The sequence below is a fragment of the Notamacropus eugenii genome, chromosome 5 (genome assembly GCF_028372415.1).
Source record: "Notamacropus eugenii isolate mMacEug1 chromosome 5, mMacEug1.pri_v2, whole genome shotgun sequence".
Taxonomy (NCBI): Eukaryota; Metazoa; Chordata; class Mammalia; order Diprotodontia; family Macropodidae; genus Notamacropus; species Notamacropus eugenii.
In genome coordinates this window covers 289,408,110-289,419,063 of record NC_092876.1, presented here as the reverse complement: position 1 = coordinate 289,419,063, position 10,954 = coordinate 289,408,110, and the positions used below count along the sequence as shown (strand labels likewise).

General features: G+C 35.0%; 1 pseudogene; it reads right to left on the bottom strand.

Annotated features, from left to right (window-relative positions):
* Positions 1-1,315: 1,315 nt before the first annotated feature.
* On the bottom strand, positions 1,316-6,204 carry LOC140509194 (probable G-protein coupled receptor 160; annotated as a pseudogene).
* Between the last annotated feature and the right edge of the window lie 4,750 nt (positions 6,205-10,954).

Sequence of the window (10,954 nt, the reverse complement as noted above, 5' to 3'; positions counted from 1 at the left end):
AAAGCAACCTAGACGCCAAAGGTAATAGTTTAGCCTAAATACGATTTGTGCATAGATCCTTTCCACCTAAAATCAAGGACCTCTCATAGAAATGACAGTAAATATGTATCATGCACTTATATGTATATATATATATATATATATATATATATATATATATATATATATATATATATATATATATATATATGTGTGTGTGTGTGTGTGTGTGTGTGTGTGTGTGTGTATTTGTTTGTCCTTCATTGTTGAAGAACACCATGCCATCAGAGAAATAATGGCAGGACTTGCACTTGACTTTGTTTTGAGTGAGGGAGGGCTGTGCAGGTCACCAGCCTTACTTCTCCTCCAGAGCCATCTGAATCCAGTGACCAGATATTCATCAGGATGACTGGAGATGACCCAGGATGAGGCTATTGGGGTTAAGTGATTTGCCCAAGATCACACAGCTAGTGAGTGTCAAGTGTTTGAGGTGAGATTTGAACTCAGGTCCTCCTGACTCCTGCACTGGTGCTGTATTCATTGTACCACCTAGCTGTCCCATATATTATATATATATATATATATATATATATATATATAGTATACATATATATACATACATATATACACACATATATGTAATACACATATCACAAATATATACAAATTCAGTCATCTAATTTCTTCAGTGTAATTTTGCCCTTTTAAAATTTTCACAATAGTTTCACCGAAATTTATTTATTTATTTTTTCCAAGTTAAGCCACTGCACTTGGCCTCTTTAGTCTGATCATTCTGTCAGATTCTATCAGAGTTGCCAGTCTATGTTCTCATGAATATGTGACCCTTTTGTCAGCTCAGCTCCAGTTAGCATAACATTTTCTGGTTGGTTAAGGTCCTGGCCTAGAAAAGATTGCTTATTGAATGACTTTGCATTAACAAAACCAGCTATATCATGCATCCCTGTCTTAGAAAAAGAGCTACTATAGCTCACAGTTTGGATGAATGGTACCGGAAAAACTATCATTAATAAAAAAAAAACAAAACTGAACTCATATCCAATCTGTAAATATCCTCTGTTAATTAGAAGAGTTTCATGATCTCTCAAGCTACAGTTGTACTTTTTCATAATTTGTTCTATTTTCTTACACTAGTCAAATGCAATAAACATAAACATCTAATAAGAATCCACTATTTTCAAGATACTGTGTTAGGCACAAAGACATATGCAGATATACAAAGATGAATAAGGCATTGTATCTACCTTAAGGAGTTTACATCCTAATCAGGGAAATATAACAAGCATAAAATAATTTTGATACAAAATAGAATACAGTCTTGTATAATAGAGATATGAACAAGACACAATGAGAATTCATGGAAAAAAGATCCGTTCTGCCTGGGCATCAGGGAAGGTTTAATGGAAGCAATAATATGCATAAAGAATACTAAGGATCCAGAAAGATTCTGGTTCATTTGATTTACTAGATTATCAAACTGAACAATTCTGTGACAACAAATATTATATCCTTTGGATTGTTTGTCATTTGACTCAATTAGCAACAATATGTAGAGGACCACCATGTGAAAGTTCTATATGATTGTCTTTCTATAATTTTATAATAAGAGTTGTTCTTCAGTAAGAAAAGGAACGTGGTAAGTTTAAGACTTTTCTTGTGTATCAGTACGTATTTATAAATGATTTAGGAAGAATTTGGGGTTTCATTAAGACGGAAAAATTCCCACTGTGGAGACTCCATCTACAAAAGTTAATGATCTGTGTAGGGTCATATAGTTAGTAAATAAATAATAGAGGTTGGTATTTGAACTCAGGTTCACTTTTTTTCTTTTAAAAATATTTAATAAAGACCATAAACTTGTAAAGTTGTCAGTCTCTGATTTGCATAAGGACTTGGTACCTGGGTGATACAATCATTAATATAGTCAATCTTTCCAATGAAATTAATTCTACTTTTGAGCTCCAGAATAAATTTCTATCTGAAGTATAAAATTTTCTGGAAGAAAATGAAGGTAGTTGTGGACTTAAAAAAATTTTTAAAAGAACATTTTTTGTTTAGCAAGTTCTAAAAGGTTGCTGGTTTGTTGCAAAATTGGGGAGGAAAATCTCCTTACAATGTTTTAGCTCATGGGTCTAAACATTCATGTGACCAATACTCTTAAATGGCTTCTGTGACAGCCTTGGATGACCATTTTCACATTTCCTTGGAATAAACTCTGGACTTTATTTACCCAACATAGAAATTAACAGGCTGTTACTGCTGTAGCATTTTTCATTTGTTCTATATTATGAATTATAAATGAAATAAAGAAGTTCTTCCAGTTGACAAATGAGTGCATGAGTAAAGTTGCTTCTATTATCTTAATTTCCTGACTCCTACACCAGCAAACTGTAGCAATGAAAAAGCAGTTAACAAAACACAACCAGGGACATTCATTTCCATCTAGACCAAAACCTGTACCTCCAGAAACAGAATGTTTATCTGAAGGAAAACAAATGGGAACCAGGTTTCAAGAAAACTCAATGGAAGTTTGGCCAACAGTTGCTTTTAACATATGACCCAGTCTCAGTGCAAGGGGAAAATACAGGGTGGTCTCCTTCATATAGGAAGTGATGTGAATGGGCTAGAATCAGCATCAAGACTTAAGAATAAGTTCCAAGAATTACCAGGATACACACCATGAAAACTGACATCTGGTAGCTGTGAATGTTAATGCAGAAAAGACACTGGTAAGAAAAAAAAAAACTGTTTACTCAGATTTACACAAATAATGAGACCTTCCAAAACATACTCTTTCAATAAGCACCCCAACATACACAGGGGATCTGTGTCCACAGGTCCTTAGATCTGCATTCATAAAAGAAAAGCACTTTCAAGGGGTTAACAATTACTTTAATCAAGCACAGTTATCACAGAAAATCAAAATTTCAGAGAAAATACAGAGAAATCAAAAGTCAACAGACATGCTTCCAAAACATCTGACCATTACATACATGCAGTTACCAGAAAGAGAAGCATCAACTTCTGGGTTTTAGGTAGAGGGGAGGCAAGAGGAGTTAGTGGTTTCCCAGAGTCTCCTCTGGCGAAAGAAACACTTCCAATCAGTAAGCTCCAAAGTAAAACTTCAAAATATTTATACACTTTTTAGAGTCAGAGGGTATAATCCTCTGACCCAGTGCCTCAACACAAAAAAGAAAAAGGTACTTGGGACCCTCCTACGAAACAACTCCCCTAATCAAGCTTCCCTCAATGGGCAGGCCCATCAATGGGTGGGAAAGATGCTCCTCAATCATGTTATTCAATTAGAGGCACTTCCAGTTAAACAAAAATAGCAAAAGATTCTAATTTGATTGCTATTACACATACACAAGGGCTCAAGTCAAATAAAAATAACTGAGAAGAAATAAAAGACATTTTGACAGAAATGAGAGACCTTTCATGTCTGACAGACGTTCAAGTAGGGATCCTTACCAAGTAGAAGGAAAACTGTATAAGGCAGGAAGCTGTAGGGCAAGAACCCAATTTGAGGTGACAGAGGTGGTATCTTGTAAACCTAAAGCTCCAAACCTAGAAATAGGTTATCAAAGATAGGTTCACCAAAAACAAGAAGTCAGTGAGCACTGTGGACATGCAAAAACATTCTAGAAAACGGTACAAGGTGTTCTTTCTTTGCAAGACTGTCCTCAGGATGTTTAGGAAGATTTTCACAAGTATAATTAAGATTATCATGAAACTGGGATCTGGAGGTAGGTGCGCAGAATGGGACTAGAGATGAAACACCAAGGAAATGGTGTTCTTTTTCTTCAGTTAAATGTCAGAGTGCCTGGTGGAATGTGTAATGCATGAAAGGGTGGTTGCTTGCTGTACCTCAGGAAAATGCATGAGCATGGGAGCTTGGGCAAGGGAAAGTAGGGATTGCTGGCTGGGGCCCTCAGAGGAGAAGAAGAAGAAAGAGGGCGGGGTACAGGAGGTGCCCACCCAACCACAGAATCCACTGCCCTCCTCTCCAGTGGGTCTACCTAGCATAAGTATGTCCCCAGAGAAGAAGTCGCCTGCATCCTTGGGATGTGGCAGGCTGGACTGAGGTGACCTCCCTTCTGGCCCCCCAGGTCCTTCTCATTCCAAACTCAACCTTCTGTCTGCTACATACAACTGCTATATGTACATATTGAAATAATAACTACCTCATTTGCCCTTTGTGTATGTGTCTGCATTAATGAACAATTTATTTACTTTCTTTGAATTTCTGTCAGTTATGGCCAGTTTCATTTTAGAAGGCATAAATAGACAAAAAAAAATTAAAAAAAAGAATTTAAGACTCTTGTCTGATTTGTCCACGATATATGTGGCCCTAAAAATAAAACAAACAAGTGGATAATTACAAACTCAGTAAATATTAAAATGCCATTGAGCATTTTGCATGCACTTTCCTTGTCCCCTCTCATAGTATGGGATATAGAATTTCCAGAGTCACAGAGAATGGAGTAACTTGGTCAAAATGTTTTTTTTTACTTCCAAGGTAATCCAAACTTCAGAGGAATATTGATGTAAAATACTTTGAGACAGCAGCTTGTGTATCTTCCTTTTTCGTAAAGATCTATGTGGTCTCCTTAAGATGACTTTAATTCATAGAGGCATGAAAAAATATTTTTAAAAGTTTTCCTTTTCAAAATCTCATTTATAAAAAAGGATATCCACTAATTCATTAGGATATAGAATCACATTTGCATCCTCAAAAAAAAAAGCTACTGTCACTCTATAACAAAATATTCTTGAATCAATCACTCATTCACTAATTCCCTCTACACTGTAGAAACAGGTACATTCATTGAAACCTCAAGTTTATAAAGTCATTTGAAGTCTTCAAACATAATCAGTGTTAACTATTGCTAGCCACTGGAATGCTCCTTATCTCCACAATACATTTGATTCCTATTTGTTAAATGTATATTTATTCTTTCTAATTAGTTGCAAAAGTTGAAATTAAGTATGTAATGCCTTTTCATACCAGTCTTCTGGAACTCCATGTGTCATCTCCACTATCACCTACACTCCCAAAATCAGTGTCATTGGCCATTCACACTCATGATTCCAATACTGTTGTGCAGGAGAGTTTCAATCTGCTCTTGTTTTGACCTGAAAATATTGTCTACCTAGAAGTTTGGTTAAAAAAGACAAACAGGCTAAATACATATTGTTTATTTCCTTAAAGCTTTCGGTTACATGATAATGGAGCCAGAAAAACTTCTGACTGACTAATATAAGAATGACCAGGCTTAAATCTGTTTTAGGATGATCCAAGGTGGTCTTCATAAGTGATTAACTATACCATGAGAAAGGAATTTCTTCATTGGATAAGTTCTAAATACAATAAGATAAGAGAGCTGACCAAGTGTCAATTGAAATTACAACTCAGAACATGTGTGTTTTCTCTGTCATTAACATGCCATAACACAGTACATGTCCACAAGATAATAAAAAAGTCCCACTATTCAGGATAGTGCCACAGGTTCAGGGTCTCACAAGGAATGCTAAAATCTGTCTCATTTGACCTTGTTGACATAGGAAGAGTTATTCTCTGAGTTTACTTCAGAGAACAAAGAGACTGTTAGGTCCAGGCTCTTCTGAATTCAAGCTCTGGCCCTTGTTAAAGTCCAAAAATGATATTAAATATTATCACTGTTCACACCTCTTTAATCATTGGTGCACCCCCCATACACACACACACACACACACATACACACATATGTACACTCATTTCCCAGGGTTTGCCATATTGGATTTAGTACAGGCACTTGATCAGAATATTGCAGCTCAGAACTTCTGAACTCAAGCAATCCACCAGTCACAGTGTCCCCTGTAGCAATCCACTAGCCTCAGTCTCCCTTATAGCAGGGATTACAGCACAGCACATAGCTTCCTGTGTTTTTCCTGACATGTTGTTGAGGCAATCTACAAAAAAGACAAAGAAAAAAAGGGCAAATATTCCAAACTAGAGTAGATAGGAAGCATACTCTTAGAGTAAGGACAAGATCTACTAACTATCTCTCCACTCATTCATCCATGGCAAGAATGAGATGAGATGCCATTACTATATAGTCACAAGGATCATCTAGCTGTTATTAAATGCTAGCAGTACTGCCAATTCACAACACAGGAAATGGCAGCAATTAACTAGAACTACAAAAACATATCATTAAAAGATGTGAAATATAAGTCCCCAAGAATTTGCTGAGGGTATTTCTATATATATTCATAATATAATCATATATATATATAAAATATCATAATATATAATTTCAAGGTTAGCTTGAAATGAGAACACGTATGGCACAGTGGAGAGAAAGTTAGCCTCAGGGGTGAGAAGACCAAGGTTCAAATTTCAAAAGCTTGACTCTGCCATATACTGGCTGTATAACACTGGGCAAATCTCTTAGCCCCTAAATACCTCCAGAAACTTTTGTCAACTTTCAGGAACTTTATGCTGAAGAGAAAGTGCTGATCTATGGTGGTATATGCTGATATGCTCCTGTATTCCCCATTGTGATTTCACAATGCCATTGAAAACACAGGTCTGGTCCAAAAAATCAAATCTGTTATTTAGTCATTTTTCAGTCATATCAGACTCTTCCTGATCTGTTTTTTTTTTGGATTTTCATGGCAAAGATAGTAGAATGGCTTGCCATTTCCATTTCTAGTTCATTTTATAGATGAAGAAATTGAAGGTTAAGTGACTTGCCCAGGGTCTCATGAGTAGTAATTGTCTAAGGCTGAATTTGAACTCAAAAAGAGGACTGTTTCTGACTCTAGCCTGGCATTCTATCCACTGTACCACCTAACTTTCTTCAAAAAAAAAAAAAAGACCTAGTAAATAGCTCAACAAAGACCAGGATTCCCCAAAGCTGTCAGTATTTAAGAACTGGAGGTACAGGTAGAGAGAATAAAGTTGACTTGATATTCCATCAGAAGACTAAAAAAACACAGAAAACATAGGTGAATAAAAGAAAAACGGGATTGATTCATTTTCTGCTGAAACGTTTATTATTTCTATCCTCCAGTGTTGGCTTTAAAGAGGAATGACCTAGAACAATGACTGTCTATGACTATAAATGTCTTTTTTTTCGTTGTTCATTCTCCATGTGGGAGCTCTTAGATTGCCCTTTTAATCCCAGTCTGCTGCCTCACTAATGTGTGCCACAGATGATAAGTCACCTTATCATGAAAGGAAATGGATGTATGCCTCTAAAGCTCTATTCCCTTTCAGAAAAAAAAAAAATTCAAAGTGGATGCCCTGCCTTTGATGGGTCAGTGGGGTCACCATCATACACAGAACAAAGGAAACTTTTTTTTACTCCTGGGGAAGCTATGCCAAAGAAGTAAGGGTAGAGAATTAGGACTTTATAGGAGGGGGGATGCTTACTTACTTCTCAAAAATACAGAAAAAGGAGAATTTCGAAAATTAGTATTATGAAGGGAAACTACCTAGTATTTTGCTCACAGATACAGGATGCCTAAAGGCTAAAATAGTAAAGCTAAAATGTATATGCTAAACACTATAGTTCAGAATATGATCATTAAATAAGTCAGAAGAAGATAGATTTCTCAAAAAATATGCTTTTAAGAAAGGTAAACACACGAATTAATATATCATCTTCACTAAAAAAGCAAACAATTGCATTTGGGAGTCCCTTTTAATTTATTAGTCAAATACTAATGTAAAAATGAAGATACTACAAAATGTCCTCTAAATAGCTGATGTTGACATGACACATCATTTATTCATAAGTTTGTTTGTTTGTTTGTTTTTAAGCAGTTCTAAGCTAATTCACAATTGGGGCTTGGAAGTGACTATGCTATTAGAGTGCTAACTTTGGCAGATTCTCCAATACTGGCAAAGGTTCAGATAAGGCCTTGTCAAGAGATTATGTCTGTTTTACGAAGACAAGCTTAGTGAAGTACAGAATGACTCATCACTGGTAAGCTCACCACTGGGTGGTGAATTTTTTAGCCAGAGGAACTCAAGAAATTAAAAAAAAAAATCAAACTAACTTTTAGTACTGGATCCCTGTTGCTGCAATGGCAGTAGTCATAGTGTGAAAGGAGCAAAAAAAGAAATAGTCACAAACACATGAAAATGTAAGGAATATGCTCTAGAGACTTCTCCTAGAGCCAGGCAGACACTTCTTCTTAGGGTTCACTTGTCTATTTTCTGCTCCCATTGGCTCGAGCCCTCACAGGTTACAACCCTTTCCCGTTTTGATGCCTGTGACTTGCAACCCAGTTCCATTTAGCAATTTAGCATTTATAAAGGGATATTTACTTCAAAGATATAGAAAGAACAAATGTGTAAATCATTCCTTCCCAATGCCTTTGGGGAATTCTCTTTCCTACACTACCTCAAACTTACTCCAGTTTCTATGTAATATTGATCCACTAAGTTTATGTCCAAAGTTGACACCAATCCCAGATAATTCCTGCTTTCAGCTTTCTCTTGAATGAGTCAGGGGCTACTTATTATCATTCCTTCCTTCTTGGGACATCAATGCTGGCCTAGCTACAACACCCAACCTGACACCCAGGATATGAAACTCTAGAACACTTCACGTCCTCAAGATAACCTTTTAAACTCATCAGATTGTTCTTTGATCCAGCAATTCTTTAGGTTTAATTTATATAATCTCTAGTTTATTTTTAATCCTTTTTTTCTAATAGCACTTTAGTATAATTTAAAATTAAAAGATGGTTGTGATATTTCTACTTTTCTGAATTTATTTGTAAGATTTTCATATCCAAGGACATGATACATTTACCATAAAACTGCTATGCACAACAAAGAAATATGAATACATCTATTTCTATAGAGTTGCCAGAAGGCTATCTAATGTCTAATTTTTCTAATATTCCATTCACCATTCAAGTCCTTAACGTCTTTCTGACTTATTTTTTATTAGATTTACTCTAGAGCTGGCAGTATAAAATGAGGTCACCCACTGTTACAGCTTTATTGTCCATTTGTTCTCATATTTGAATTAGTATTTTAGTATTTAGAAGCTATGCCATTGGGTGTGTATATGTAAATATTAAAATAGATTCATTATCTATACTACCTTTCAGCAAAATGTAGTTTCTTCTTTCAATTATTTAATTAAACCTATTTTTGCTGTTGTGTGGTTTGAAACAATATATTTTGATACAAACCCTTATTTTAACTCTGTTGTGAGTCTTCACATTTCAAGTATGCCTCATGTAATAAAGATATTATTGGATTTTGCTTTCTAATCCATTCTGCTAATTTCTTCAGTTTTATGGAGATCTTAATTACATTTCCATTCACAGTTACAAAGTTAGCTGTTTATTCCCATCAATTCTTTTATATTAGTTTTCTCCCTCTACATTCCTTTGATTCATGCTTATTTCAAGTTATTAATCTTTCTCTCTTTCATTTCCTTTTAATCTTCTGTTCACTATGCCCTCTCCAAGCTAGGATTTGTTTCGCTTATGACTAATCCAATCCTGAATCTCTCCTCCCTTTTATTTTTTCCTTTTTAGTCTTCTGTTCTTATCTGTATCCCTGTAGAGTTGAGGATCAGCTAGATGACTCAGTGGCTAAGATGGCTATACCTGGAATCGAGGACCTGAGTTCAAATTCAGCCTCAGGCACTTATTAGCTATGTGACCCTGGGCAAGTCACTTAATCTGTTTGCTTTAATGCACTGGAAAAGGAAATAGCAAACTTTCAGTATCTTTGCCAAGAAAGTCCCATGTGTAGTATAGTCCATGGGATCACAAAAAGTTGGAGAAGACTGAATAACAGAATTGAATGATTTAATACACTGAACTCTTTGTGTGGGACTGTGTATTTGTTCTGTCTTCTTTTTACCAATTTAAGTGAAATTGAACTCATTCATGGTTGTAACCAAATGTTTATAAAAATAAAAACCCCTAAGTAGTTGTGTGTGTGTGTGTGTGTGTGTGTATATATATGTATATATTAGTTGCTAATGCATAAGTCAAGATAATATCACAAAATGATAATACAACCAAAATAAATGTGCTTATTTAATGAAATATCAACCAAAATATGCAATAATACAATGATCAAAATATTCTTGTGGAAGAAAAAAGGTCAAAAATATCAAGAGAAATTATTTTAAAAATAGAAACAAAGAGGGGCTAGCAATGCCAGATCTCAAATTATACTATAAAGTAATATTTACTGAAACATTTTGGTATTGGTTAAAAAATAAAGAGACCAATCAGTGGAACAGATTATGTGAAAACACAGAGAAGCAAATGAATGCAGTACCCATGTTTTTAATAAACACAAAGACTCTTACTCCTGGGATAGGGTCTTTTGCAAAAACAGCTGGGAAAATTGGACAGCAGTATGAAAGAAATAAGATTCTGGCCGACATCTCCTACTTTCTTCCAAAAAAAGCTCCAAATTGGACCATAATCTAGATTTGAAAGGTCCCAAAAAGTAGAGAAGCATGAAAAAAAGAGTTATCTCTCAGATATATGGATAGAAGCAAACTTCATGACCAAGGAAGGGATAGAGAGAATTACAGAAGACAAAATGGATAAATCTGACTACATAAAAGTTAAAAGTTTTACACAAACAAATCCAATAGTGCATAGATTAAATGGGAAACATTTAAATGAGTGTGCGTGGGGAAATCCCTGAAGCAAAATTCTTTAATTACTATATCATATCCAAAACATATCAAGAATTTATTTAAATTGGTGCAAATAAGAGTCATTCCACAATTGAAAAATAGTCTAATGATATGAATAGACTACTCATGAAATAATAAACCCAGCTGCTTATAGATATATTAAAAAAAAGTTTCAAATCACTTCTAATTATAAAAATGCTAATTAAAGCAACTCTGAGATTCTACTTCATATTTATCAGAATGGCAAACATGATCCAAAAAAAACAGGAAAATGATACGTT